The sequence below is a fragment of the Pelodiscus sinensis genome, chromosome 16 (assembly GCF_049634645.1).
Source record: "Pelodiscus sinensis isolate JC-2024 chromosome 16, ASM4963464v1, whole genome shotgun sequence".
NCBI classification, from domain to species: domain Eukaryota; kingdom Metazoa; phylum Chordata; order Testudines; family Trionychidae; genus Pelodiscus; species Pelodiscus sinensis.
Window position 1 is genome coordinate 26,723,455 of NC_134726.1, and position 27,061 is coordinate 26,750,515.

General features: G+C 41.1%; 2 protein-coding genes across 12 annotated transcripts in view; one reads left to right on the forward strand and one right to left on the reverse strand.

Annotated features, from left to right (window-relative positions):
• CHLSN (cholesin) overlaps nt 1-27,061 on the reverse strand; it is a 236,458-nt gene that overhangs the window by 84,252 nt on the left and 125,145 nt on the right. The gene's annotated exons all lie outside the window — the stretch shown is intronic.
• GPR146 (G protein-coupled receptor 146) overlaps nt 1-27,061 on the forward strand; it is an 89,111-nt gene that overhangs the window by 37,442 nt on the left and 24,608 nt on the right. For 2 of the 7 annotated variants that reach the window (XR_001369228.3, XM_006112844.4), the window contains exons 2-3: nt 6,255-6,343; nt 11,840-11,966. The gene's annotated coding sequence lies outside the window, so the exon portion shown is untranslated. The other 5 variants (XR_012896167.1, XR_012896166.1, XM_075899561.1 and 2 more) reach the window with 5 other exon arrangements.

Here is a 27,061-nt window from a genome sequence, read left to right on the forward strand (position 1 = left end):
AATCTCTCTCTCTCTCTCTAAATCCAACCAAAGTTTTTTGTTCTAGGGGCTCAGAAATTTGGACTTGCTACCTAAAACTCCGGTCATCTGAAGAAGTGGGCTGTGCTCACGAAAGCCCATACCATCTATATGTTTTGTTAGACTATAAAGTGCTACCAGACCATTTGTTGTTTTTTAAGTTTACCTAAAACCAGTTTGGCAAGCTCCGTAGGGGGCTGGAGCCAGAGACTCAAAATAAATGCCTCATGCATTGTCTTCTCAGGTGTTTGCCATGAGAAGCATATCAGAAAACATCCCCCTTCCTGGGTGTATTTCCTTGAATTAACTCAGTATATGCATACTGTAGAAATCACAGTAACCCAATGAGAATGCAATATTTATAAATTATTACAGTAAGCTCCAAACCTACCACACCATTTAGGATAAGCTGTGAGTACACTTTTAATCTAACTATCAGTTTGCAGGTCTTGTTTCTTTTGTCTGTGTGACCATTTACCTCCTGTGCCCTTACCTACTCACCTCTGATATTGAAATCCCCTGGCTCCACAGTTAACTATTGAAGAGCTGCAGCCAATGAAGTGGAGGAAAAAGAAAAGACGAATAAAACTTTAAAAACTAAATGTTTAAAAAGATAAGATTAAAGATTAACTTTTCTTGCCTCAGCAAAATACACATACTGGATGGAAATATCTTCTGGTAAAATTCTCTTTGATCATATGGCTTTGATCAATAGGAATCACCGATGTTGTTCCTCCTAAGAACTTTCCCAGATGACTGATATGTACCATCTCAGTAACAGGGAACATATTTATTGCATTTCATAGATCAAATTTCACATTGTTTACAAGCATATAAACATATGTTCTCATTGGAAACCCCAAAAATTTCCCCTTGACCCTTTTCATCTCATGCATCATCACCAGCCACAGAGTCTCTTCTGGCTAAATATCACCCATACAACTTCATTATCTTCTGATTTTACCTTCAGACACACCTCTGTAACTCAATTAACCTTAAATGAGATTGCACAGGTGTCACTGCTGACATCCTCTGAAAACTCCTGCACAAAAGTAACTGAGGGTATTATTTGGAGTACAGGGCCAGTAGTTTGGTAGTTGAGTGAGAAGTTGCAGAGCCATGACCAGAATTAGAGGGATGATTACAATGGAAGACATGGTCAGGGAGGAGGCTGTGAGATGCTTTTTATACAGTCTCTGCCTGGCTAAGGAGTGATGGGGGCATATTGTGATATAGACAAAAAGCATACAGTCTCAGCTAGCAAATCTGAGGATGAGGAGAAAAGGGCATTGTCATGACAGCCCAGACTTTAAATGGCTTAAGAAAGCCTTAGTATGGATGTAATGGGAAATTTAAAGAATGTAGGGTGGTTACTAAAGATGACTAATTGTGCATCAATTGGCACACAAGAACCAAGTCAGCATATCATAGATAAAGCTTCTATTTTCCCTTTTATTTTCTTATGTATTTTTGTCTGTCATTAACCGTTGTCTTATTTTACTTATAGAATTGATGAAAAATTAAAATTGACATGGGCCAACATCTATTCTACATTCATTAACACTGGTGTAAATCTGGAATAACCCCCAAAGACTTCACAGATTTATACCAGTGTAATTGAGAGCATCATTTGTTCCCTAGAGTTCTAATCAGTTTCAATTTGTACACCAGGTGTAAAGATTTACCTACTACAAAGGGACAGATTAATTAGGGTTTTTTAGTATCAAGCTATTTAGGGACAAGTGGATGCTCAGGAAAATTATTATTATTGCACCACCGTTTTAATCTCACTTGCATGGAGCTTGTTGTTCAGAGGCTAGTATGAATCTACAAACTAATCCTAGAGTTGAAACAATAAGGACTTGGTTTCCCTCTGCCTGTTCTTTACACAAGTGCAAAAGGAAACTAACCAGAATGCTAAGCTCTTTCCTCTCTGTTATTCCTTCGTGTTTCCTTTTGAAGTGTAGCCCCAGGTGGCTGCTTCTACATAACTTTTCAGTTCATCTTTAAAGTGACCCCTCCCCATCTTTGCTGTTATATATGAGTATAGAGACGAACACATCATTAATTAAAACAAGCCGGTTGTATACCATTTCAAGCCTTTGCTTCAAATCTTAGACCATTTTGTAACACCTAACATGTAGGTATTCAGACTACACTGCAGAAAATGCCAACATTTCATAGACTGAATTGAGGTAAGATGATTTGTATAACATATGAACAAGCCTTATCTGAAAAAGCCATTTACTTTTACTTTAAAGTAAAACTGCATTTTACAACGTAGAAGCTAAAATTCAAGCTCTGGAATAGTTCCAACTAGTTTCTAACATTTTCCTACTATCTTTAGTCGATACGTTAACTCCTTCCTCATTCCATCACACATACACATTAATAAGATTGTTTACAGCCACATTTCTTCTTCAAAGATGTGAATCTATATATAAAGTTCATGTGGCTGGATTCACATTAGTCTAACTTGCAAATAGAAAGATAAGTCAGTTTTATGACATAGCGCTGTACTACAAACATATTAAACCATCATTACACATGCCACTATCTTCAAACTAACATATAAATAGTGAGTATAAAAGTATCATATTGGTGGTTCTCAATTTTTTTTTTCATACTGTAGACCACTTCTTAAGACAAGCACCCGTGTTAGACAGCTCTCCAGATCTCAGCAACTAGAGTGCTTGATAACCAATATTCAGATAGCAAGGTAAAGGGTTAAAATAAGGCTGATTTAATGTGATGGCTGTAGATTCTTGATTAGACCCAGACCCACCAATAAGGGGGAGTGCAAAAGGGGCAGTTGTTCTAGGGCTCAGCAATTCTAAAGGGCCCAGGGATCCTGGCCACAACTGCCCCAGGCCCTTTAAAATTGCTGCCAGAACACTGGACGGTGCCTTCCAGAGCTGTGGACTCCAGCAAATGGCAGTGAGACACTGCACTGGCTGGCCCCCCACTCCCACCCTTTTGGGAGTGTGGAGTTGAGACACAGTCCTCCCCCATATTGTGCAGGAGCTCTGCAATCCTGTCAACTCCTCTGATTAGATTCCCCCATTCACACTTTGTATATGTGCTGTTTATTTCCTTTTCCTGGATGAATGACTTTAGCATCACAATTACCAAATTTCTTCCTATTGCAAACATTTTAATCCAGACAAGTCAATTTGCATTTTGATCCATTCTCCCATTTTTTCTTCTTCTTCTCAAATTTTGCTGTTAAGAACAAGTGTAACCAGGGTTGAAATTACACCACAGAAACACCTATCAGAGAAAAACACACACATACATTAACAGACTGAATTTTCTGTTCAGCAGCAGTCATAAGTAGCAACAGCTACTCTTTGGATGACTTGTTGAGTCTCACAGCTTTAACTCTGTAAAAACAACTAGAAGTCCTGTGGCACCTTAAAGACTCCAACAGATTTATTTGGCATAAGCTTTATTCTTTAAGGTGCCACAGGACTCGTCGTTTTTGCAGTTACAGACTAACATGGATTCCCCCACTGAGCTTGAACTCTGTACTTCTTAGGAATACATACTCATACCACTGAAACCTTAACATCTTCTTAAAGATTTATGTGGGGACACTTTCTGCAAAAGTTAGGAGACTACCATGGGGAGGTTTAATCTTACATATTTTAGGAAGGAGGGCAGGGGAGAAAGACACTTGGTCTTGAAATTCTGCTTGCTAACCATAAACTTCAACCCACTGTGCGCATGCCACAGACTTCTTATGGTCTAATAAAAGCAGTTTTCCTTCCCCCATGTCTGTGGGTACTGCTGCACTCCAGACATCATAAAAGGAGATGACTGCAATGATGAGCCCCTCTGTTCTCGCCAGCCCTCAAGCACTCCACTTTTCTCATTCCCCTGGCTGCTCCAGGACTTCCTGATTGAAATTCTAGTGGTTGAATGCTCCCTCCACTGCTGCCTGCAATGTCCTCCCATCAGGCCAAACCAACCTAATTCCCTTCTTTGATAAGTATTTTTGCCTAGTAGATGGAGGAAAGCAGTAGATGTGATACAGCTTGGTTTCATTAAAGTTTTGATAAAAGGTTTAGAAAACATGACCTTTGGGGAAAGGTTAAAAAAATCTCCGGACGTTTAGTCTTGAGAAAAAAATTACTGAGAGGGAACCTAATAACAATCTTCAAATATTTTAAGATTTGATATAAAGGGAACTGTGATCAGTTATTCTCCATATCCACTGAAGATAGGACAAGGAGTAAAGGGTATAATTGGCAGCAAGGAAGATTTAGATTAGATATTAGGAACATTTTTCTAATTTGAACAGTAATTAAACACTGGAATAAGGCTTCCAAGGGAGATTGTATAATTCCCCTTGCAAGAGGCTTTTAAAAACAGGTTCAATGACACTTATCAGGGATAACAAAGGTATACTGGGCCCTGTTTCAGCAAGGGGCTGGACTTGATGGTCTCTGGTGGTCCCTTCCTGCCCTACATTTCTATGATTCTATCACATTAAGCCTTAGGAGGCTTGTGGCTTCTCACTCTAGAGTCTTAAGATGTTCATCTGGGCTACTAACATTCCCTAAGAAACACACTAAAGCTGGTAGGGTGCACTATTACAGCTTTAGGAGATTCTTCAATCCCAAATAAGGGAAATAAGGCTCATTAGGCCTCTTCTGAACCAAACACGTTTAATTAGAATTAAAAAGTCTCAGAGGAGGTGTTAGGTCGATGAGAAGGACAAATGACCACTAGGGATTTTCCCTCAAAGACTCTGCTTATAGTCACCTCTCCATGCCCAGAAGATCAATGTCTGCAAGAGCAAGACTCCCTTCCTACAGTCTTTAGGAAGTACTGTACATAGGGAGGGAAGATAAAGAAGAGAAATGAGATTGGTTGAAGGAAGGGGCATTTCCCTTGTCCTCACCATTTAAAGGTCTGCAGGAAAGAACCTTGTTAGCAACTGCTTTAATAAAAAAAGTCAGGACCAGTGTTTTATATTAGCTATGTTTGAATTAGTCTATACTGTAATAGCTAAATAAACTGATTTAACATTTAATGACATTTTTAAACAGGTAATATAATTACCCAAAGTATGCAAAATCAAAGAACCAAACTGAAGCACCATTGTAGTCTCCAAATCCATCTACAGCAGGAGTGACCTAACTCTGAACTTTAGTAGATCCCTTTTAACCACTTAGATTAGAGATCAAATGTAAATAAGCTAATGTATAGATTTTCTAAGTACAAGAGACAGAGATATTCAGGTCTCTGGCCATTAGCCCCATTTCTATATGTACGGAATGCAATAGAATCTTATCAGCTGCTACTCCAGCATAACTAGAGATTGAGGGTTTCAAATTCTAGGGACACAACAAAGAGTAAGAAAAATCTCATGCTTTTAAGAATTATGTAGAAACATATTGTTGGTTATATGTTAAATAATACTATTACTTAGTTCTCCACATTACAGAGGTATTTTATCTTTATTTGAAGTGGACATTAGTAATAAAGAGAATTAAAATTATTTGCAGGCACTGAGATCCTATAAATATGGATTTAAATGAATACTGGAATAGTTTACAGAACTATGAACTCTGCTCAGTCCTGGCTTTCACATTTATCTTGAATACACATACTCATGTTTAGCAATTAGAACTAACCTGCCAAATTCAAAACTAACCTTATTTTCATCCTTGTAGTAATAAACAACAAGGTGTTGTCTCTTACGTAGTAATATGAGTCAGGAACGTGTTGTATGATGAGCAATATAAAGCTATGTGAAGGTGTAGTTCTGAATACTCTGGATTATTTGCATTCCATAACTATAACATCCTTATCTTGCATCAACTGAAGGGTGGTACTGTGTTAAAAAAAATATACATGCACAGAGTTTGCCACTGCCATCAGTTGTTTATGCACATCAAGAGGAAAGATTGGTTTTGTGGTTACAAACGTGAAAAGGCCTGTATCACTTTTTCTGTGTACTTGAAAAAAAAAACACCCCAGTAATGGAACATAGATTTGCTTTCAGTGGCATTCAAAAGCTCTCCAGATAAGAAAAGTAAAACATAAAGACAGATCTACATTAGCACTGTTATTTTAATATGTGATAACAAGAAAATATGAAATCTAATGTAAAAATGTTGATGCACACATATAAACAAAAATGATCATATCTATTTTAATGCAACTTCAATTAGGTTTTTCCATCTTAAAGTGTTCTTGTGTGAACATCTACATTTTTTTTTCTTCAGTTAAAAGTTTATAGAAGGATTTTCCTGCTTCAAAAGTTAAGAGTACAACCCTCCATTTTGGGTCTGATCCAACACTCAGGGAATTCAATGTGAGTATTTCCATTTATTTCAAAGAGAACTGGATTGGGTCTTATTACTGAATAATCATACAACAATACCTCTTCATATCAGAATGGGCACGGAAAGATTTCAGTTACCAAGCAAACTGATTTAACATCTCTACGCAGAATGGGTTTTTGTTTGATTTTTTTGTGTGTGAGTGGGGCAGTGTGGAACAATGGAGGGGCAGGCAACATTATTTAATCAAGGTTTTTATGTTGGGCCAAACCCTACTCTCTATACCTAGAGTGGGGAACCTTTTTTTGGTTGGGGGCCAATGACCCATAGAAAAATCAGTCGGGGACTGCATACAAGTGAGAAAAAAAAACTACTGTTGCCCCCCAACTGAAAAGGAGAAAGACACTCTCCACATTCCCCTTGCACACCAGAGCTTAGGGAGGCCCAGACTAGTAAATTTTGTGTGCTCTAACCCCACGGTGGGGCAGCACAGGGGCTGAAGTGCCAGTGTGGGCTCCCCAGTGCTGGTGGAGGGGAGGCTTTGAGCCTCGGGGGGCTGGATCCAGGCAAGCCAGGGGCCGCATCTGGCCTCTGGGCCTGAGATTCCCTAACCCTGCCTTATACTCATGAAAACTACCAATGAATGGGAATTTTGCATGAGTGAGAATAGCAGGATTTTGTCCATTGTTGTTAAGGAGCAAAACAGTTGTGTAGAGCTCAGGCTTATCTAACAGAACCTCATTTACACATCCTGGGCCATCCCTAGGAGAGTATAGAGCCAGGACAATCCCCGACCACCTCAGACCCCACCTCTTCCCAATCCTGCTTCACCTCCACCCCACTTCACTCCTTCCCCCAAGTCCTGCTGATGCTCTGCCCCACCTGCCTCCATTGCACTCATTCCTCCAAGCTCCCTCGCTCAAGTGATGTGACCCAGGGGACTAGCAGGGGGCTTGGCACCAGCAGCAGGGGTCAGGCGCCCCTGCTGAACTCACCAAGACATCAGGAAGCGGAGTCACCCAGCCCCAGCCTACTCTTGCTTCTTTGGCTCCCAGCCACGGCGCTTGGGGGAGTGGAGTAGTCTGGGTGGCTCTGCTTTCTGTCAGTGAAGTGGAGCTACCCAGCTGGGAGATGGCGGGACAGAGCAGGCTGGGGCTGGGATGCTCTGCTTCTCGCAGCGCCTGCCACCAGTGACGAGTGCAGGAGCGGGTCCAACCCCTGCTGCCAACTCCAGCCCACCCTCCCCCATTCTAGGCATCTGCCCCAGACTCTGTGGGGCCCTGCAAACTGGGCCTAGGATGGCTGCTCCAAACCATCCTATGGATGGGATTGCTTTATATCCATCCTCCTCACGCGGGTTTTCTAATACATGGTCATATTACTCAGATATGTCAGGAAAATTCAGATGTCTGCTAGTCAGCTTCCCAAGTGTTCTGGCTCAATAGAACGGAGGTGTTAACTACAAGGCTTTGTCTACATTACACAGTTTTAGCAACATGGGCGTGTCACTAAAAGTCAGGTAGCGTAGCCGCTGCTTGTAGGCTCTTTTGCCGACAAAACATTTCTACCCCCAATGAGCAGTGTTCACGCTGTTGGTAGGAGAGCACTCCTGCACACAATGCGCTGTTCACACTGGCACCTGTCACAGAAAAACTTCTTCTGCATCTTTAGGGCTTAGCCCTGTACTACCCATGCTGTAGCTGGGAGACAGGAGGCTGCTAGTTTATGTCAATGGTTAGCAGCAGTCTGGAGGAGTTAGCTGCCTTTCAGCACTGTGTGGGCAGGAAGAGACAAGTTGGGAAGAGCTCTGCAAAGACATGGGCCAAGTCATCCCTTCCTCTCCACTACACCATGCTGAAAGGCTGCTGCTGGACACATTCTGGGGTGAACTTTGACAGAAATATGGGAAGGAAAGCATGTGAGCCTGCGTGCCCCCCACCATGTGCTGCTTTAGGAAGATGTGGCACCAGGTACTGGGAGAGGTGGGCCTGTCCTGTGGACCTGGCAGGCATGGAGGACAGCAAGCATTAGGTAGGGAGAGTCAATGAGTCACCTGTCATGTGAGAGGAGTAATCACATTTATAGTTGTACAAATTATATGCATATGGAAATAGCTGTATTGCATATCCATTAATTTACAAATGTTACACAGATATAGGAAAATTTAAATGTATTTTAATGCATACACTTAAGCAGTGGGGGTTTTTTTGTGATGGTATGTCCCGGAACATCTGGCACCTGTTTTCCTGGGGCAGCTTGTCTCCTGACGGAAGCCTGCTCAGGACGCGCGGCATTTTTTTTTTCTGGCACTTTGGCTCTTAAAGGGGCCGCAACCCTCAGTGGGCTGCAAGATTGTCATAACCAAGATCAATGGTGGGTAAGGTGTGGCCCGTGAGACATTTTGTTTACTGCCACCCATGTACAGGGTTGCTAGATCCCAGAAGAACATCTTGGTTATGACAATCTTGCAGCCCACTGAGATGAAGGAGGGCACTCATGCAGCCCACTTACTAGCCTAGTTTGCCCATCGCTGACCAAGATTATTTCCCAGGATAACTGTGCTTACATCTCTAGAATGTACAGGTTGTGCCAATTGAACCATATCAGCACTTTGATTGGATACAGACAGAGCACACAACTCTCATAGTCAATATTATGTGCAGTTAGTACACACCTCATTTCATGTGCCCCTGCTTTATGTGTACATCACTTCAGTAATTCCGGTAGGAAAAAAACTACACGGACTGAAACCCGTGGAATCTGGCAACCCTGCACATGAGCAACAGTAAACAAAATGTCTTACGAGCCACTCACAGAACCCTGGTGAGCCGCCTGCGACTCTCGGCCCATAGGTTTCTCACCACTAATATACAGAATACACAATTGACTTTTCCACTGACAGTATCAGGTCTGCTGATACTCCAGAAGTGACTTCATTTGAACCATTCAATGACTTCAGCTTCCTTGAGCCATTACAATCCTTTTAGTATTCAAGGTTCCGTGCTAATCAAATAAGACTTTTACGCTATCCACATTACTTCTAATTGGAAACATACAATAGCATTGTGAAATTGTCAAAGAGCACTATATTATACCAAAGGCATTGTTACATTGTACCTTACTCAAGTGACTAGCAACAAAATTATGTTTGACTGATGGTATACTTAGAAATTAAGAGTGAAATTTACGCTAATGAGGGTCCACAAAGCAATAAGAGCCACTCAAGTCCTGAAATGCTTTTGCTTGCTGGGGATGGGGAGCAGGGAAACTTTAGGATTCATTTACTCTGCAAAAAAATAAAAGCTTGTGATGGTGAGTCAGAGCCTGGGTCTACAAACTCGAGTTCATGATAAGGGGCTAATACAGCAGTGAAGACATCCCCCGTGGCCTGAAGCTTGGACTCAATCTCAGCAAGAGGTAGTGGGGATGTCTACACTGCTATTTTTAGCTTTGTAATATGAACCCAATCTGAAGACCTGGGCTCTGAGGGGTACTTCTTTAGTGCAAAAAATGCCCCTGTAACTGCAAGTCTCAGAGTCTGGGTCAATTGACTTGGGTGTGCTACAGGACTAAAAATAGCAGTGTGCATCTTCCTGCTTAGTTTAGAGTTTTGATCTGAGACCCTCCCCTGTTGCTGGGTTTCAGAGCCTGAGCAGGAGCACCTATGCAGTTATTTTTAGCCCCATAGTACAAGCCTGAGTCACTTGACCTGGACTCAGACTTTCTGCTGTTTTGTTTTTTGTTTTTTTAATGTAGCTGTATCCTTAGTTTGCAAAGCAGCCTCAGAGGAGCTCCAAACAGTCTAAAGTGAGACTTGCTGAGGCCTGGAACACTGAATGCAGCCTTTTAACTGAGGCACAAGGTGCAAAGACCCTGCTGCATAAGGACTGGCCACTATTCCAGCTGTAGAGTAAACGATGCAAGGGAATCTTGTGGTCTGGCCACAGGATGGAAGGGGGGGGAACCATTGCAACCCCAACCCTTACATTTATTGTTTACACAAAGCCCATTTGCTGAGGTTTATGAGTTTAGGTAAAGCATATTTCACATTACATTTTATAATCACAACATTCATGGCTGTTCTGAACTGTAAATCACAACAGATCATTTTTTGTGCTTCAAAATACAAATAAATAAAATCCTATCCACATAATGGTCTAACTGCCAAAAGTGTAATTAATATATAAATATAAAAATGTAGAATCCATTTTAATAATAGAAATGTCATCACCAAGAGCTGTCAAACCTTTCATACCCCGCATAAATACAACTTTGGGGGGGAAAAAAGATGCATATTTTATTTATCTAACAACTTAACAATAGAGCATATAATGGAAATGCTGACAGACATAACTACTGCAGAGTTCCCAGAGCCACTATACTATTATATTGATTATAAATAAGAAATAATGGAATCATTCTTTTACCTTTTCTAATGTATAATCTCCACAATAAACCATGAAATTATTTAATTAGGCAATTGTGGTTTAACTGTAAATAATGCTAAACAACATACAGTTCTGCTTTTCAGTCGTTCACTCTAGGTTTATTTAAATGACTTTTCTATTAAGATTTATCTTACAAGCTAGTTTAAGAATAAAAATAAGCAACTAATGGTTTCAAAAGCTGAAAAAATACATTTTGAACTCAATCTTACTCCCATTGACACCAATGACAAACTTTCTATTGACTTCAATGGGAGCAAGATTACTCCTTCCTGTTAATAAAAAGTTGTCACACATTGCTGGTTATTGCTTGGGGGAGGAAGGAGAACCTACATAAATTAAATTGCTCATTATGGTCTGAAGTAAAGGCAAATTATTTAAGGGTCACCTGAATCCAAGCTAAATAATTGGAATCAATGTACAATAGACTCTTTATTCAAATGCAACTAATTTAGATACTTAAAATCTCATTAGCTTAAAATAAAAAAAATCTTTGTAACACTGAATGAACAAATGATAGTCTTCCTTAGTGATATCTTGTTATTAAAATAATGAAATATTCTTGTGGAATGGCTGAAAATGTTCCTAGAACAGGACATTTTAAAGTAGTATAAACTACTATAAGCATGTTTTAAAGACCACAAAATTCTCTGGTTTTCAGACCTAACATTAGTTATGCTCTAGATGTATTTAATATTTGCTTTATGTTATGCAATTGTATTATAGATCTAATAGTTCTCAAACCACAATAATGCATTTCTAATATGTGCTTTAACACACACACACGTTCATGATTGTGCACTCTGTTACACAAAATAGGCCTCAGAAGCGATCAAGCCCCATGATTAATAAGTGATTAAGTCAGGAGGTTAAGGGGTAGAGATACCAGGGTGGAGGGGGTTGTTTTTGTAATAGACCTCTCAGCCAATCAGAGTATGCAGCTAAAGCTTAAAGGATTATACGTGTGTATGTGGGGGGGGGGGGGAAGTCACATGTATATACAGAGTTCAGTAACACTAACAAGAGTGGTGCAGTGGAGTCAGCGTTCTTTTTCTAAGCTCTGCTATTGTTTATTCTTCCTAGAGAAATGAGACGACAGAGGTTCTGCTGAACTTACTCTGAAAAAGGTTCCAATACAAGCAAAATGTTTGTGCCTGCTATCAAGAAACAAATTAGCTACAGCCTCAAACAACAGGGTCCTGCTTACTGGGTGAGTTTTTGACAAGTTCATATTGTAGCTTGCTCTAATTTTTTGAAGCCTGCATAATAATTTAGGTATCATACACATAAACACCAGCTCAGTAGAGCTGAATAGTTTCTTTGTCAGAAGACAATACACCACTTGTATGATGCATGTCTAGAAAGAGACACAGCATTTTTAAAATTTGTGCCTGTTACTGCTTTTATTATGCACTGTTCAAAGGAAAAAGCTACAGTACACTCTCTTGTGTGCACATTAATCCTCATTCATTTCCATATTAAGCTGGATTTTGCAAATATTGTCTCTATTCACTTTTTACAATATTCAAAGATAAAATTAATGATATCGTCAATTTTTACCCCTTATTTATTTGAAATATGGAGTTATGCCAGCAGAGAATTTAGTCTGAAGTCTATTCCTTTAACAAAATAAACCTCCCCTGAAAAACCACCATAGTTATTGAAAAAATGCTCTTTTTTACATGTTTTATTCACAATACTACAGCAAGAACTATAGTAACTGTACTGTGAAATAAAATTGGAAAGTAGTGAGAAGACATTGCAATATAACTACAGTCAGAAACTAAACCACTCACCAAACCATTAACCTGTATTGCATTCATTAGTCTGTATTACAACTGAGAGCAAGACTGAAATTTCATCATGATACAGATTTGCTTAGTACTTTCAGCAAATATAAACTATTTCAAATAGTGTCTTTTTTAGCTGATTAGGTATTTATACTATGCTTATCACTGTATGTATTTTCTTACTGTACATAAGAGAAATTAGGCCCAGTGTAAAGTAGAGCTTTAACTGTCAGTTGATCTTGAGGGCTTTCTTTATAAATCAAAGAAGGGGAAAGGGTGTGACATAAATGCTATTTCCTTTATCACTAAAATATTCATTATTTTGGTTAAGTGGTAGGAGCTGGAGCTACTCCAGCCCTGTAGGACCCGCAGCAAGCCAGAACAGCCCTTGACCACAGCGGGGGTGGCCATGCCACTAGGTTGCAGGGGATAGCAAGGGCCACCTACAGCTCTTTAATCAGTTAGCCAGTTAAACAATGTTTAACCTGTTAACCAATTAAACAGGATTTTACATCCTTAATTCTGTGATGTATTCTGTTGCCCCAATTTAATTCACATTAGAGTCAAGGAAAAGTCTCTTGCTGAAATCAATGGAAGTTGGGCTAGTCCCCAAATTAGTCAAGGACAAATGGCTATCAAATGTTTTGGATAAGACAACTCCTTCGAATGTCTGTTCTTGATCTGTAATAATGAATCTCCTAGGAACTAAAAAGAGAACTGTACATATCTTGCAAAATCTAGATATAGGGCACGATTCTGCATGTGCTTAATTTATGTACTAGTAGTTCCAACCAATGCTTCCTCTAATCTTTTCCATACATGTGTGGAATAAATTTATGTGCACCAAGGCATGTGCAAATGTGTACCATCAGTAGAAACAAAAAAAACTACCTCTGTGTGTGCTGCTAATCAGCTGGGCAGCATTCGAATCTTTCCTGAGCGGCAGCACAAGCACATAGCTTATAGAAAACACTGGTCCTAACATCCCTGTTGTTAACTGTGCTACAGTATAGGCATATACAGATTGCATCTCTAAAATCTATGATTCTCTGGTTCAGCAACACCCATGGTCCAGCATGACCACAGATGTTCCAGGATCAGAGAGTCCCGGCGCAGTACACGGGGGTGGGGACCCAGGAGCCAGTGCACGGCTCAGTTGGGCTGTGAGGGGGGAGCCAGGAGTTGGTACATGGGTCAGTTGAGTTGCAGGGGAGATGGGGACAGCAGCTGGCACTGTGAGGGGAGCGTGTGGCTCAGGTGGGCTGGGGACGGGCTGGGAGCTGAAACGCAGCTCAGCTGGGCTGTGGGTGGAGCCAGGAAGACTGGAAGGGGCGGCAGACGAGGCTGGCAAGCAGCAGGAGACCTGAAATGACCTCCCGGAAAAATTCCTCATCCAGGACCACTCAGGTCCCAAGGGTGCTGGACCAGGGAGGTCCAACTTGTATTTTTCTCAGTACAATCACATGGTACAGCCGCTCCCCGAGTTGCGAACGGTTGAGTTACGACCATTTGCACTTACGACCAAAGCTGCCATGGAGCAGTCGTAAAGGCGGTCCCTGAGTTACGAACGCCACCCGCGCTTACGAACAATGCGGTCGCGTGTAATTCAGTGGAGTCCGAGTTACGAACAGCTCGAGTTATACCCAAGTGTTGGGCCGTAACTTGTTCGTAACTCAGAGAGAGGCTGTATAGTCTAATTTTTATTTTGATATAGAGATCTCTTTGACCAGACATTGTCCATCCGTTCAAAGTAGTGTTTGCTTTTCCTAGTTTCATATGAATGCCTTCCTTGCAGATACCTTCTATTGTCAACTTACTCCCCAGATAGAACAGATAGAAGAATTCTGCTATTTCTTTTCCAGCCACATACACCTTTTCATCTGTAGTCCTATTTCCTACCTTCATAAGTCTCTCTGATTTTACTTTCAATCCAATTTTTGTCGCTTCCTGTTCTTCTGATATAAAGGTTGTATGCCGTTCCATGTCCTACTTAGTAAAGCAATACTGCCAGCAAAGTCAAGGTTGTGTAACTCATCTCCGCTAACCTATTCGACACTGTCTGTGATGCCTTTTGTTGACCATTTGATCACTCAGTCTGTTGCTAACTAATTGCAATGCAGTCTGGTGATGATAAACACCTTTGTCTAACTCCAGGTACAGTGTCAAACCATTCACCCAGGCCTGTATCTGATCTTACTAGCTATCTGTTACATCATATAAATTCATTATTACGTTGGTCAGTTTGTCTGACGTCCCGTAGCTTCTAGCAATATTCTATAGGGTGTCTGTGGACACTAATGAATACTAGGGATGTATGCGACTGGTCGACTATCTGATAAGCAAAAGCTTATCAGATAGTCAATACATTAGTTGACTAGTCACCTCCCCCCCATTCTGCCTCTATCACAAAGAGGCAGCAGGGGGGAAGAGAAAAGAAAGGGGTGCTGGGGGAGCCAGCTTAAAAGCTGGTTTCCCCCAGCTCCAGCTCTGTGGGACAGGGCAGCAGCGCTTCCTCTTTGAAACGTTCAAGAGCCCCAGCAGAGGCTCTTGTGCATTTCAAAGATTGAAACACAGCATGGAACCGTCCCCTGCTGGTCCCAGACTCCATGCAGTGCTTCTTCTTTGAAATATACAAGAGCCCCAGTGGGGCCAGCTGTGTGGAGCCTGGGGCCAGCAGGGAGTCCCTTGTTGACCCAGGCTTCATGTGGGCACTTCTGCTTTGAAATGTACAAAAAGCCCCTACCAGGTTGATTTGGTTTAAAGTCTGGAAGGGCACTTCCACTCTGAAATGTGCAAGAGCCCCCACTGGGGCTCTTGCACATTTCAAAGTGCAAACACCCACATGGAGCCTGGGGTCAGCGGGGGACTCCCCGCTGGCCCTGGGCTCCACGGGGCATTTCAATCTTTCACATTTCAAAGCAGAAGTGCCCTTCCAGACCTTAAACCAAATCAAACCATTTACTTACCAATTCCCAAACCCATTATGTGAAAAACAAATTCTGTTTGTATTGGTGCATTTCCTGGAACTCTTTATTCAGTACCATGTCTCTGCAGACTGAGGCTGAAGAATTAGTCTGTTTCACAACAGGAGTCTCCTGTGGAGTCACTGTAATGTACTGCTGATAAGTCATCAGGTCAGCTTTTACTTATTTCATGGATAGGAAATAGCACAATGGTTTTCAGGAAAACTGACATCTGCACCTCCTGTCAGTCTTTGCAACTGGCAACAGCACATCAACTGGGAATGGCTTAATAATGCCAGTTTTCAGCAGTGCTCCCTCACAGATTCTAAGCACGGGTGAATTTAACAAAATGGAGTTTGCATTAACTGTTGTTTCCATCACGCCTAGTCACTAGGCTCAATTTAATTCTGGTATAATTTCAGTAGAGTCAGCAGAGCTGCAACTTCTGACACTAGGGTTGGATTTGGCCCTACTATCCAGTAACAACTCAAGCATGACAGAGATCCTGAAATCCAGCCACTTATGCTGCCCCATAAAAGGTGTAAATGGCACATGTGACATGGCCATGATTCCATCAGCTTCCTTTTACAGATGAAATGAATACATTTCAAGGATTTCATTATGTAATGTCTTGTGACTGTCTGTGCTTTCACAAATAGTATGTTAGCATTTATTTCTTTGCATCTTGTAATTTTGATACAGTAAACTTCCGATAATCTGGCACCTTTAGGACCCAAGGGGTGCCGGATTATCAAATATGCCGGACTATCGGAAGGGGGGGCTATGAGGGGTCTAGGGTGGTGTTGGCGGGATGCCACCCCAGACCTCTCATAGCCGCCCCTTCCGATAGTCCGACTCTGCCCCAGGTGTCCCAGATTCAGCCACTGCTGGTCAGTTAGCAGCAGCTGAATCAGGACGCTTGCGGCAGAGCAGTTGGGGTGCTGCCGGGTTGGCCTGGTAGCGCCGCCCCTTGGCGCTGCGAGATCAACCCGGCAGCACCTCAGTTGCTCTTGGGGATGCCTGGGGCAGAGCAGGTGGGGTGCTGCTGGGTTGGTCCCACAGCACCAAGGGGGGGCGCTACCAGACCAACCCGGCAGCACCCCAGCTGCTCTGGCCCAGGCTCCCCAAGTCAGCTGCCACTGAAACTGACCAGTGGCTGACTCCGGGAAGCCCGGGGCAAAGCAGCTCTGCCTCGGGCTTCCCGGAGTCAGCCACTGGTCAAGTTTCAGCGGCGGCTGAATTGGGGACAGCTGGGGTGCTGCCAGGTTGGTCCCGCAGCGCCGAGGGGCAGCGCTATGGGACCTACCAGCAGCACTCCAGCTGCTCTGCCCCCGGCTTCCCCAATTCAGCCGCTGGTCAGTTTCAGCAGCGGCTGAATCGGGGAAGCCGGGGGCAGAGCAGCTCCAATGGTCCGGCTGCCCGGAGCACTTCCGGGTTCCTGATGGTGCCAGACCATCAGGAGTGCCGGACCAATGGAGTTTTACTGTATATCAATTTTCATTCTTATTTTGGTTTTGGCTTCATAAAGTGTAAAGTATTTTCTCTTAAAGACAATCACAACTGCTGATATTGTGTAGTCTGTAAGAGTCTGCAGGACAAGATATAAACTGTGTTAGTTTAGAAGTGCATCAGTATAACTAGGGTCCTACTAAATTCACAACCATGTGCTTTCAGAGGAGACCAGAGTTTCTCAAATTGGGGGCCCCAACCCAAAGGGGAGTTGAAAGAGGGTTGCCAAGATCATTTTATTGGGGTGGGGGAGGTGGGGTTAGTAGTATTGTGACTTTTACTTCTGCACTGAGTGGCTGCATAGGATAGCTGTTGGCCAGGTGCCCAGCTATGAAAGCCCACCAGCAGCATCTCTGCCTTCAGAGCTAGACTCCCAGCCAGCAGCCACCACACTCCAGCTGCTCAGCTCTGAAGGTAGCGCTACCACCAGCAGCAGTGCAGAAGTAAGGGTAGCAGTACAGAGAGTCCCCTACAATAACCTTATGATCCCCTCAACTATTTTTTGGGTCAGGACTCCTACAATTACAACACTATGAAATTTCAGATTTAAATAGATAAGATCATGAAATTTATTATTATTATTTTTTATGACCATGAAACTGACCAAAACAGACCGGAAACGTCGTAAGGCCCTACATATAACAAATGGTCCCAGTGGCTGATCATAAAATAACATTCTGCTTCTTGACAGAATTTTCAAGAAGTCAGAGTAAATTGTTTGATTAAATACTTCCATTGTGTATAACAGGCCAAATTCATCAACAGGCCTACGTATGGAAATTATTCCTAAACATATCATTATAGTATACATTCTTTTTGAAGTTATTTATCTTTCTCTGGTTCTTTGTTAAGTGTATATGTTAAGAGTATTTCACATTAAAAGAAACTTCAATTTATGCTCAGATTTGAATATCATGTGCATTTATTTTAAGGTTGATGGTGTGGTGTGCTCCACAATAAATGGTTTTTATGTGACATACTGATGTAGCACACAGGAAATTCTACAGTAGGTTCATTTAAATTTTAAAATGGCAGTTTTTACTGACCCAAATAAGAAAATGAACAATGCCAGACGTGCAGCAACCTTTCAGTTATTCATCCAAGTAGTAAACTAAATTTCTTGCTGCCTCAACTTATTAGTTTTCAATGTACTGCAGAATACTGGACTGACAACAAGTAACTGCATTGGAGAAGGTGTTTAAGGAAAATGTTGCATTAAAAAAGGCATGGCAGGTGGATTGGGACGGTAGTAAAATGAAAATGACTGTATATTCGTACTAAATTATCAAGAGTGAAGTAATTGACAATGCTTACATTTAAATTGTCTCTTGTGTTCCAAAAATTCCTATTTGGGAAAGGTAATTGTGTAAATCATCAACATGGGGAGTTTTAGTTTTCTTACTCTAGACTGCTTATATGTATTTACTGTGTAAAGATTGTTTACTTTAATGAGCATGGGGTGTGTTTAACTTGTATTACTTACATTATTTCTTTAGATTTATACAAAAATAAAACACAGAATCTCCTAGTTTGCTGCAACAAATTGTTGTGTCATAGAACTGTCATGCTGGAAATGAGGCATTAAAGTCTAGTGTGCGCTTTTGCAGGATGGGGGAAGTTACACCTCTCACACATTCTGAATGAACTTAAAAGACAACAAATAGTCTGGTAGCACTTTATAGACTAACAAAACATGTAGATGGTATCATGGGCTGTCATGGGCACAGCCCACTTCTTCAGATGGCCATTCTGAATGGCCACGTCACCTCTCCACATTGAGGCTGTATTGAGTTTTAGCATTAAGTCCAACTCAGAAAGGGATGGGCTAAGAGAATGGTCATATTACATTATCAGATGCCATCTCCTACTCAGCCAATAGCCAAGTTAACAAAACAATGTTTGATTGATGAGTTAACTTATACATAGCCACCTCTGCAGCAGCTGTTACTGAGCAGCTACAAAGGGATGCTATCAATGGTAGGCATCATCCCTGCAGAAGCCATTGTGACAAGCAGTGTGTAAGTAAATAAATAAACAGCCAGCAGAGTCATTTGGAGAGAAGATACCCCTACTGACTGGTTTCTGTCTCTATGAATTAGGGATGCTTTCCCTTCAATTCCCCAGGATCCATAATGTTGGGATTAGGGATGCAAGCGACTAGTCGACTATCCAATAAGCAGAAGCTTATCAGACAATCGACTAGTGATGCGACTAGTCGCTTCTGCAGAAGCCAGTGCTGGGAGGAAACGGCTTAATTAATTTAGAAATCAGGGGATGGTCTGCTATGGTCAGTAAAATTGTGAGCGACACAGGTGGCAGCAACTCTCAAAATGTGCACTTGGACTAGGGCCTGGCTTAATTTAAAGAATGACATGATGTTTTTTTACCAGACAAAATCATGGTTTTTACACCTCTGGGAAAAACCACCAATGAGTTGGGAAGTTATGCCTGTCAATCTTTTTTACCAGATAAAATCATGGTTTTCACTGTCCTGGTAAAAAAGAGGTTAGGAAGTTAAGCCGGTGATTACTCATATTTCACTTTTCAATAATATATAAAAAAGTCAAAAACATCTGATTATGTGAAAATGACAATGCAGAGTTGTAGGCTTGAAGCACTAAGCCAGAGACAGGGAACCTTTTTTGCACTGGGGGCTGCTGACCCACAGAAAAAATCAGTCAGGGGCTGTGCACCGCACACAAGTGAGAAACATAAAAAAAAAAAAGCAATAAACTCTCACTCCCAATTCATACACTCCCCACATTCTCACACATCAGGGCCTCCGGGGACCCAGCCTCCGGGGAGCAAGGGGAGAAGGAGGCTGGAGCACCAGTGCAAACTCCCCAATGATGGCGAGGGGAGGGCCCTGAGCCTCAGAGGTGGGATCCAGGCAAGCCAGAAACCACATCCAACTTGCTGGACACTGATGCAATTATTTTTCCATTTCCCAGTTTAAATTAGGGTTAAGCTGATATTTACCAACACCATGTTCCAAACTAGTTTTTCCTGGGAAATTGCCAACCCTGCTTAGTTCTCAAGATTTTCCAGATTAATGTTGCTACCACATTGCCAGTTAGTCCCAGAGATAAGGCAGTTTAATCCACAGCATGCCCTTTGGCAGTTATTGTGGTTTACAAACTGATCAATCCTTTTGTGTTTCTCCCTGTATGCATTCTTCCATTTTATTTGGCTTATCTGAAATGTTCCCATATGTTAATTTATTAAAAGAGTGTGTGTGAGAGAAAAACAGAGAAAGAATAAAAGAGAGAAAGAAGAAAGAATATGCCCTCTGAGTATTCATTTCTGAATAAAACAAGCATTACTTTGAGATATTTTCCATCAGTTTTGGATTCAGTCACACGGCAGCGTTCCATTGAACATTCAGCAGGAATGCTCATCTTGAAAAACCCTTCCCATCATTTATAGATTTTCTCTCTACCGAAATAATTATAGGAATGTCTTAACAAGACTCAGTAATGTTTGCAGCCCCATTTGCCTGCACCTGTACTACATATATAAATTCCCTGAAAGTTGACAATCTTATTAAATAAGGACTAGCAGGCACAAGACTACTAGGGAAGAGGAGATAAATGTCACAGTTACAGAAACAAAAGCATGCATATATTAGTTAATACATACAATTTGGAGGTTTTATTTTTTAAATAAAAATAAGTGTTACAGAATTAGTCATATTGTTTACAAGAGAACCACCAGATTTCCTAATTTGACCTTCTGCATATCACAGACCACCAACACCACCTACATATGAAACACATCAACTAAAATTAGACCAGTGTATCACAGCTCATGGAAGACTGCACTATTCTCTGTCACAGAACAGGAAGTACTGAAATGCATCATTGTCTGAATGGGTGGGAATTAGGGATGTAAAATCCCAAACAATCAGTTCATTGGTTAAACTTTAGGTTAACCCAGAACTGACTTAAGTGGGATCCCAGGTGAGGAACTGCTCTAGCTCGGCTGGAGTAGTCCCCAGTCAGTGGGGCTCCTGCCCCAGCCTATGAGGGGCTGGCTACAGGGCCGCCAGCCTCCTGGCCCCAGGTTTGTAGGCTGGGCCCACAGCAACCCTCCACAGGTGGAGTCTGTTCCTGGAGAACGGGTTAACTGGTTATCTGTTCGTATCCCTAGTGCAGGCATGTGAAACTTGAAGCCTACTGAGCTTTTAGCTTTCAGGGCCACCAAAGAAAATGCACTTCTATTGGAAAGTCGTAATTATTTATTAATATAGATTATGTTTTAGGTATATTTTATAATATTTCTTCAGGTCTTGTTTGAATATAATACAATAATTTGATGTGTAAAATTGTTATTTGCATCCATGAAAATTTTGAGATTAAGGTGCTTCAGCCCCCCCTCTAACCCAATGCCCTCCCCCTCCTGAGAGCCAGGCACCCCCAGCCTCCCTGCTCTAACCCAATCCCCTATCTCCCCCGGCACCCTCAGCCCCTCATTCTAACCCAATCCCCCTTCGCTTCCCCAGAGCCAGGCACTCCCAGCCTCCTCCCTCCCCCAGACACAGGCACCCCCAGTCCCCCATTCTAACCCAATCCCCCCTCGCTCCCGCAGAGCCAGGCACTCCCAGCCTCCTCCCCCTCCTCCGGCCTGTTCTAACCCAATGCCTCACCCCTCCCCTAGAGCCATGCACTCCCAGCCCCTCCTCCCTTCCCCCGTTCTAACCTAATGCCTGGGCCCCGGAGCCGCCACAGCCATGTGCTTCTCCCTCCAGGCGCTGGGATGCATGCACAGAACAGCCAGCCGTGAGCAGGCTCTGGGACACGTGCGCAGAGCGGCTGGCCATGAGCAGTCCAGGTGCGTGGCTTAGAACCAGCAGGACCCGCATTTCTTTGATCAAAGAGCCGTGGGTTGGCCACCCCTCTTATACACAATGTAACCAGGTGGGCCACACTTTGAATTTTCAGGCCGCATGTGGCCTGCAGGCCACATGTTTGACATGACTGCCCTAGTGGGAACTGATTAATTGAGATATATCCAGATAATCCTGGCAAGTGACCCACGCCCTCATGCTGCAAAGGAAGGTGGGGGAAAAAAAAGATAACTGCTAATCTGAGTAGAGAAAAATTCCTTCCCTGTTTCAGGTGTAGCTATCAGAACCTGAACATATAAGCAAGAACTAGCCAAAGAGAGAATACTTGATGCCTCCTCAAAGGCTCGGCCCACCCTGACTTATGTCTCAACTCCAGTGGTGGGCAACAGTGGTTTAGAACATAAAACAAACTGGAAGTGAGTCCTATGTCCTACCATCACAAGCAACTCCACCATACAATCATACTCCTACACTTGTCCAGCTCTCTCTTTAAATTAGTTGTTGCCTCCACAATCCCTATTGGGAAGATGTTCCAGAACCGTACTACTCTGATGGTTGGAAACCTTCTAATTTCCAACAAGAATTTCTTCATGGGCAGTATATATCCATTCATTCTTGTGCCAGCATTGTCCTTTAGCTTAAACAGCTCTTCACCCTTCTATGGTCGTTAATCCCCTCCCCAGTGTATTCATAGAGAACAATTATATCCCTTCTTGGCTTTAATTTTTCTAAACAAACCAAGCTCTTTCAGTCTCCTCTCATATGAGAGGCCTGCCTATTTCTTTAATCATCCTATTAGCTCTTCTCTACCTGTTCTACTTTAATTTTGTCTTTCTTGAACATGGGTGACCAAAATTGTACACATTATTTCAAATAAAGTCTTAGCAGTGAATTGAAGGCGTTCAGCATTTCATAAGATTGGGCCAAAATAAGTAATGACTACAAGAGCTGTGGATAAATTAGTTTGTTTCCCCTTGTGGCCAACTGTGGTCTTTTTGCTTGTATTTTTGAAACCTGCAATATATTATTAGATTCAGAAGTATTTTGTAAATAAGTCATTTGTTCTTTGCTTCTCTTATACTGTACCAAATTTACTACTTTACACCACCAGTCTCATATCATACAATTACAAGCACCTCACCCAATAAACTGGTCATCAGCTGCATCACATAATCATAAATGACAGGGTTGGAAGAGGGCTCTTGGATTACTCAGGTCAACACCCTGCATCAAGCAGGATTTTTCTCTGCAGTAATGTCAAAGGCATTTTACTTGTGCTTCCTAGGGGCCATTGTCCTTACAATTACAAGGTGTTTTATGGAATATAGCTATTTCCATGTAGTTTTAAACCATGCCTTCTTATATGTCCAGCAAACTATTATTCTGTTAATCCCTCTAGCATGACAAATAAACATTCAAGAGATTACTGGTTATCAGGCTTGGTGATAATGGCACCCAACGTAATCACTGTCTTCTATCCTGATTGCCTAGCCTTCCTCAATTACTAGCAAGGACTGTCTCTTCTTTCTAGGGTAAAACTTTTATTAAAACAAACAAAAAAAAGTGACTGGTGAAGTGTTTCCCAAACTTCAGGACATGCCCCCAGCATAGGTCATGAAAAAACCCATTGAAGGGAAAGCATCCCAAACTCTTTGACCCACAAAACCCCATTCCAGATGAAGCAGCTCCTGTCCCATGTGACTGGCTAAGCTGGGCTCCCTCTCTGGCTCTTGGGACACAGGAATTGAGGCACTGCTGAGGTTTTGTAGAGCCACCATGACAGGGGTTGGCTATACCAAATTTGAGCAAGTGGTAGCACTTATCCCTACCCCAACTCCTCCGTGCAAAAAGGGTTGCAGCATGAAAATGTTTGGGAACCACTGGACTAGTGACTAGTAATTCTGTAAACAAACACCATAATTACAATCAATAATATTGAGCATTTACATTCTCAAAATACAGTACTTACAAACACTTGATTACCTCAAGCTAGGATTATAGTACAAGTGCAACATTTCTGACGATTCTTTTTCAATCATCTCAAGCTAGTCTAAAGAAATTCTATACAGTCCAGTAAGATGCTTTGTGCCTTCACTCACATTATACAATATTGGTTTTTTTTTTCTCTATAATGTCAACAGGAATTTACAGACTTCTAAATAATGCAGGATTGAGTAGGTAGTAATGTGCAAGAGTCCTAGACCTAAAAGTACATGTGATTAATATACCGGTTAGATGTAATTGCCAATCCATATTTCTAAACTTGTGAATGAGTTATCAAAGCTCACATTCGGGTTTTGGTAGTTGTTTCACACATCTATGATAAATCTATAGTTTAAGCAAATGAATATTTTCTAGACAAAAGATTCTGAGTTTACACAGCAAAAATTCCAGTGTCTCATGGTTGACATTTCAGTTTAAGTCAAATGACACAATCAAAATGGAAAATGTCACTGTTTGAAACCCTGTTAGCTAACTACCTCAAAATCTATGTAAACAAATAAATCCTTAAAAAGCAATCAGGGAAACCAAAGCATCTGCAGCATAGCTATAAAGTAAGTGAAGAAAAAGTAAAACAGTGTTTTGCTTCGGTTGATACTGTCAATTAAAATGTACATTTAAAACCAGGCAATAGCATATTTTTTGCAATAAATCTTTCTGTTCTGCCTCTTCTGGGAAATTTATTTTAATAGTCTGAGCAGCTTCTGTACAAACAAAAGAACAGATAAAGTAAAAATGAAATATAAAATAAATTGCCAAACCACAGGTCAGCTCTCAGAAATACTCATTTTTAAGAAAAATCGGTCTGTCTGTCCATCCATCCATCCACATGCTTGTTTCTCTTATCCACAGAAGGTGGACCAAAAAGATTTTACCTCAATCACCTTGTAAATACACAGACAATTAGGAGGTGAATTAAAGAGGCTTTGAAAATACTATTTTTTCCATTTTCTGGTTTTTTAAACGTGTTCACAAAGTCATTGCAACATGAAATTCTATATTCAATAATATGCATTAACATTTCACTATAATGCCTTTTATATTTTCCATCTCTAAATTGAAGGTAAACTTTTTGAATTTGTTCTTATTAACTCAGAATACATGCTGCTTCTTATGTAAGTTGCAGGGACATGTGAACATTTTGTAATCTGTATTTAGATATGCTTATCTAGGATGCGTCCCCTACCAAAGAAACCCCTTAAACTGAAAGTCAAAACACTGCTGCCAAGTGAGTTAAATCTTCCATTTAATGAGAAAGTAGTAAGTTCTGAAATGGGAAGAAAAAAATGCAAAAGTAAGTGTCTAAACACCAAACAAGCCTTAGCGCTCCAGGAATCTATATGTTTTAGTAGTAAACAAGAAGCCCTAACATTAGGAGTTTATTCAACAGTCCACTCCCACTGAGCACAGCTTCTCATTTCTTGAAAATGGCTGTAAACAGAGCAAGGGAGGAGCCACAGCAGCTTGCCAAGTGAAGCAGAAACTTTGTGAGTAATTTACTAGAGGAAAAACAAGTGCAGCACACACGCACAGAAAATACCATGCTGTATGTGTTCTGCTGATAGTAGAGCACAATGTTTTCAAAGAGGAACAAGACAACCCTTTCTAGTCTACTTCCTTCCTCCGAAATGTTACTTACCAACCGTGTTTGGACCTTGAAGTACAAAGGAATGTGCAACATGAACTGAAGGTAAGAATTTAAAAGGTTTTACAACAAACTAATGAAATAAAGTTGGGGTCAGGAGAAAGTGAAAGACGAAGAAATTTCTGAGCAGTGGGCAAGGAGGAGTTTTTATTATTAAATCAGAACTAGGCATTACATTTAAATATAATACTAATGTAAAAAATGAAGCTGGAGAGGAAGACATTTGGGGAAGACAGTCAAAATACAATGTACTGGGGAAGTATAGGATTTTACTTACACATCAGACTTGATCTAAAACTGAGTAATAACTTCTTCAGATTTATCAAGAGATACAACTAAATTTCAAGTACCCTAAAGACTCAAGCCTACAGTCTAAGGCAAAACTCCTTTTGAAATGATCAAGAATAAGGAATGCAGATTGAGCACTATAGTTACATGTCTAATAGGTACAGTAGTTTCTCATGTGAACAACAAGCATGTTTAAAAAACAAGTGCTTTTGTTTCCAAAAAAGTAGTTCCTCTAATATTTAAGACACCTTTCAACAACATTTCTGCAGGAAATATGTTGATTATGGACTTTAGAATCAGTTCATTTATATCCATTTCTAATTAGTTCTGTAATGTCATAAGAAAATGACTGGACAACCTCCTCCCTAAAATTATAGCATTACATTTAAATTTAATTATATAAACATAATGGTGTATCTTTAAACATTTGCAGAATCACATAGTAAAAGTGCAGATAAAATTACACTCTCTTCTGAATAAGACAACAGAAAGCAAAGTACTTTGTGTCTGATGTAATGTAGTCTGGGGTAATTACTATTAGCCATTTAGAGAAAAATCCTACAAAACGGATTTGTCTGGGCAAACCCATGTTTATACATAATTTTATTGCAGTGCATAGGGTTCCACATTGGTGCAGTGGTATACATAGGTGTCTAGCGCTCAGTCTGCAAAATTGGTTGAACTCACTGAAATGTATGAGTTGATTTGTGGTTGCAGTCACCAGCAATTATTTCAACATATTTAAAATAGTGTACACTTCCTGTACAAGAAACTAGACTGCTTTAGATTTTCAAAGATAATACAGCGCTTCAAAAGACAACAAACAAGCTACATAATATTGTATGCTATAGCTTATGAACACACTAAAGGAAAAAACACACTGGGAAAATAAGACTAATTTAAAACAATGATGATGGAAGCAAGGATTAAACAGTTATTAAACATTTACCTTGTACTTCCGCTGAAAAAAGTTTAGGTGAGAAAAGTGAATTCTTAAAAGCAAGTGAAAAGATTAAGAAAATTTTATTTTTAGATTGATTCTTGCTGCAGGAGTATGATGGATATGGTAACTGGAAATACAAACACACACACTAACCAACAGCAATAGATTTGGGGATTAAACCTTACAGACTCAGAGTCAAATTCTGTGCAACTCTTTTGACAATTGAGTTACACCTTTGAATCTGGGAGCCAAATGTGGCCCTACTGTGTTTATAAAACTCATATTGTGTAATTCAGTCGTGTGCAGTTCATTCAGTTAAA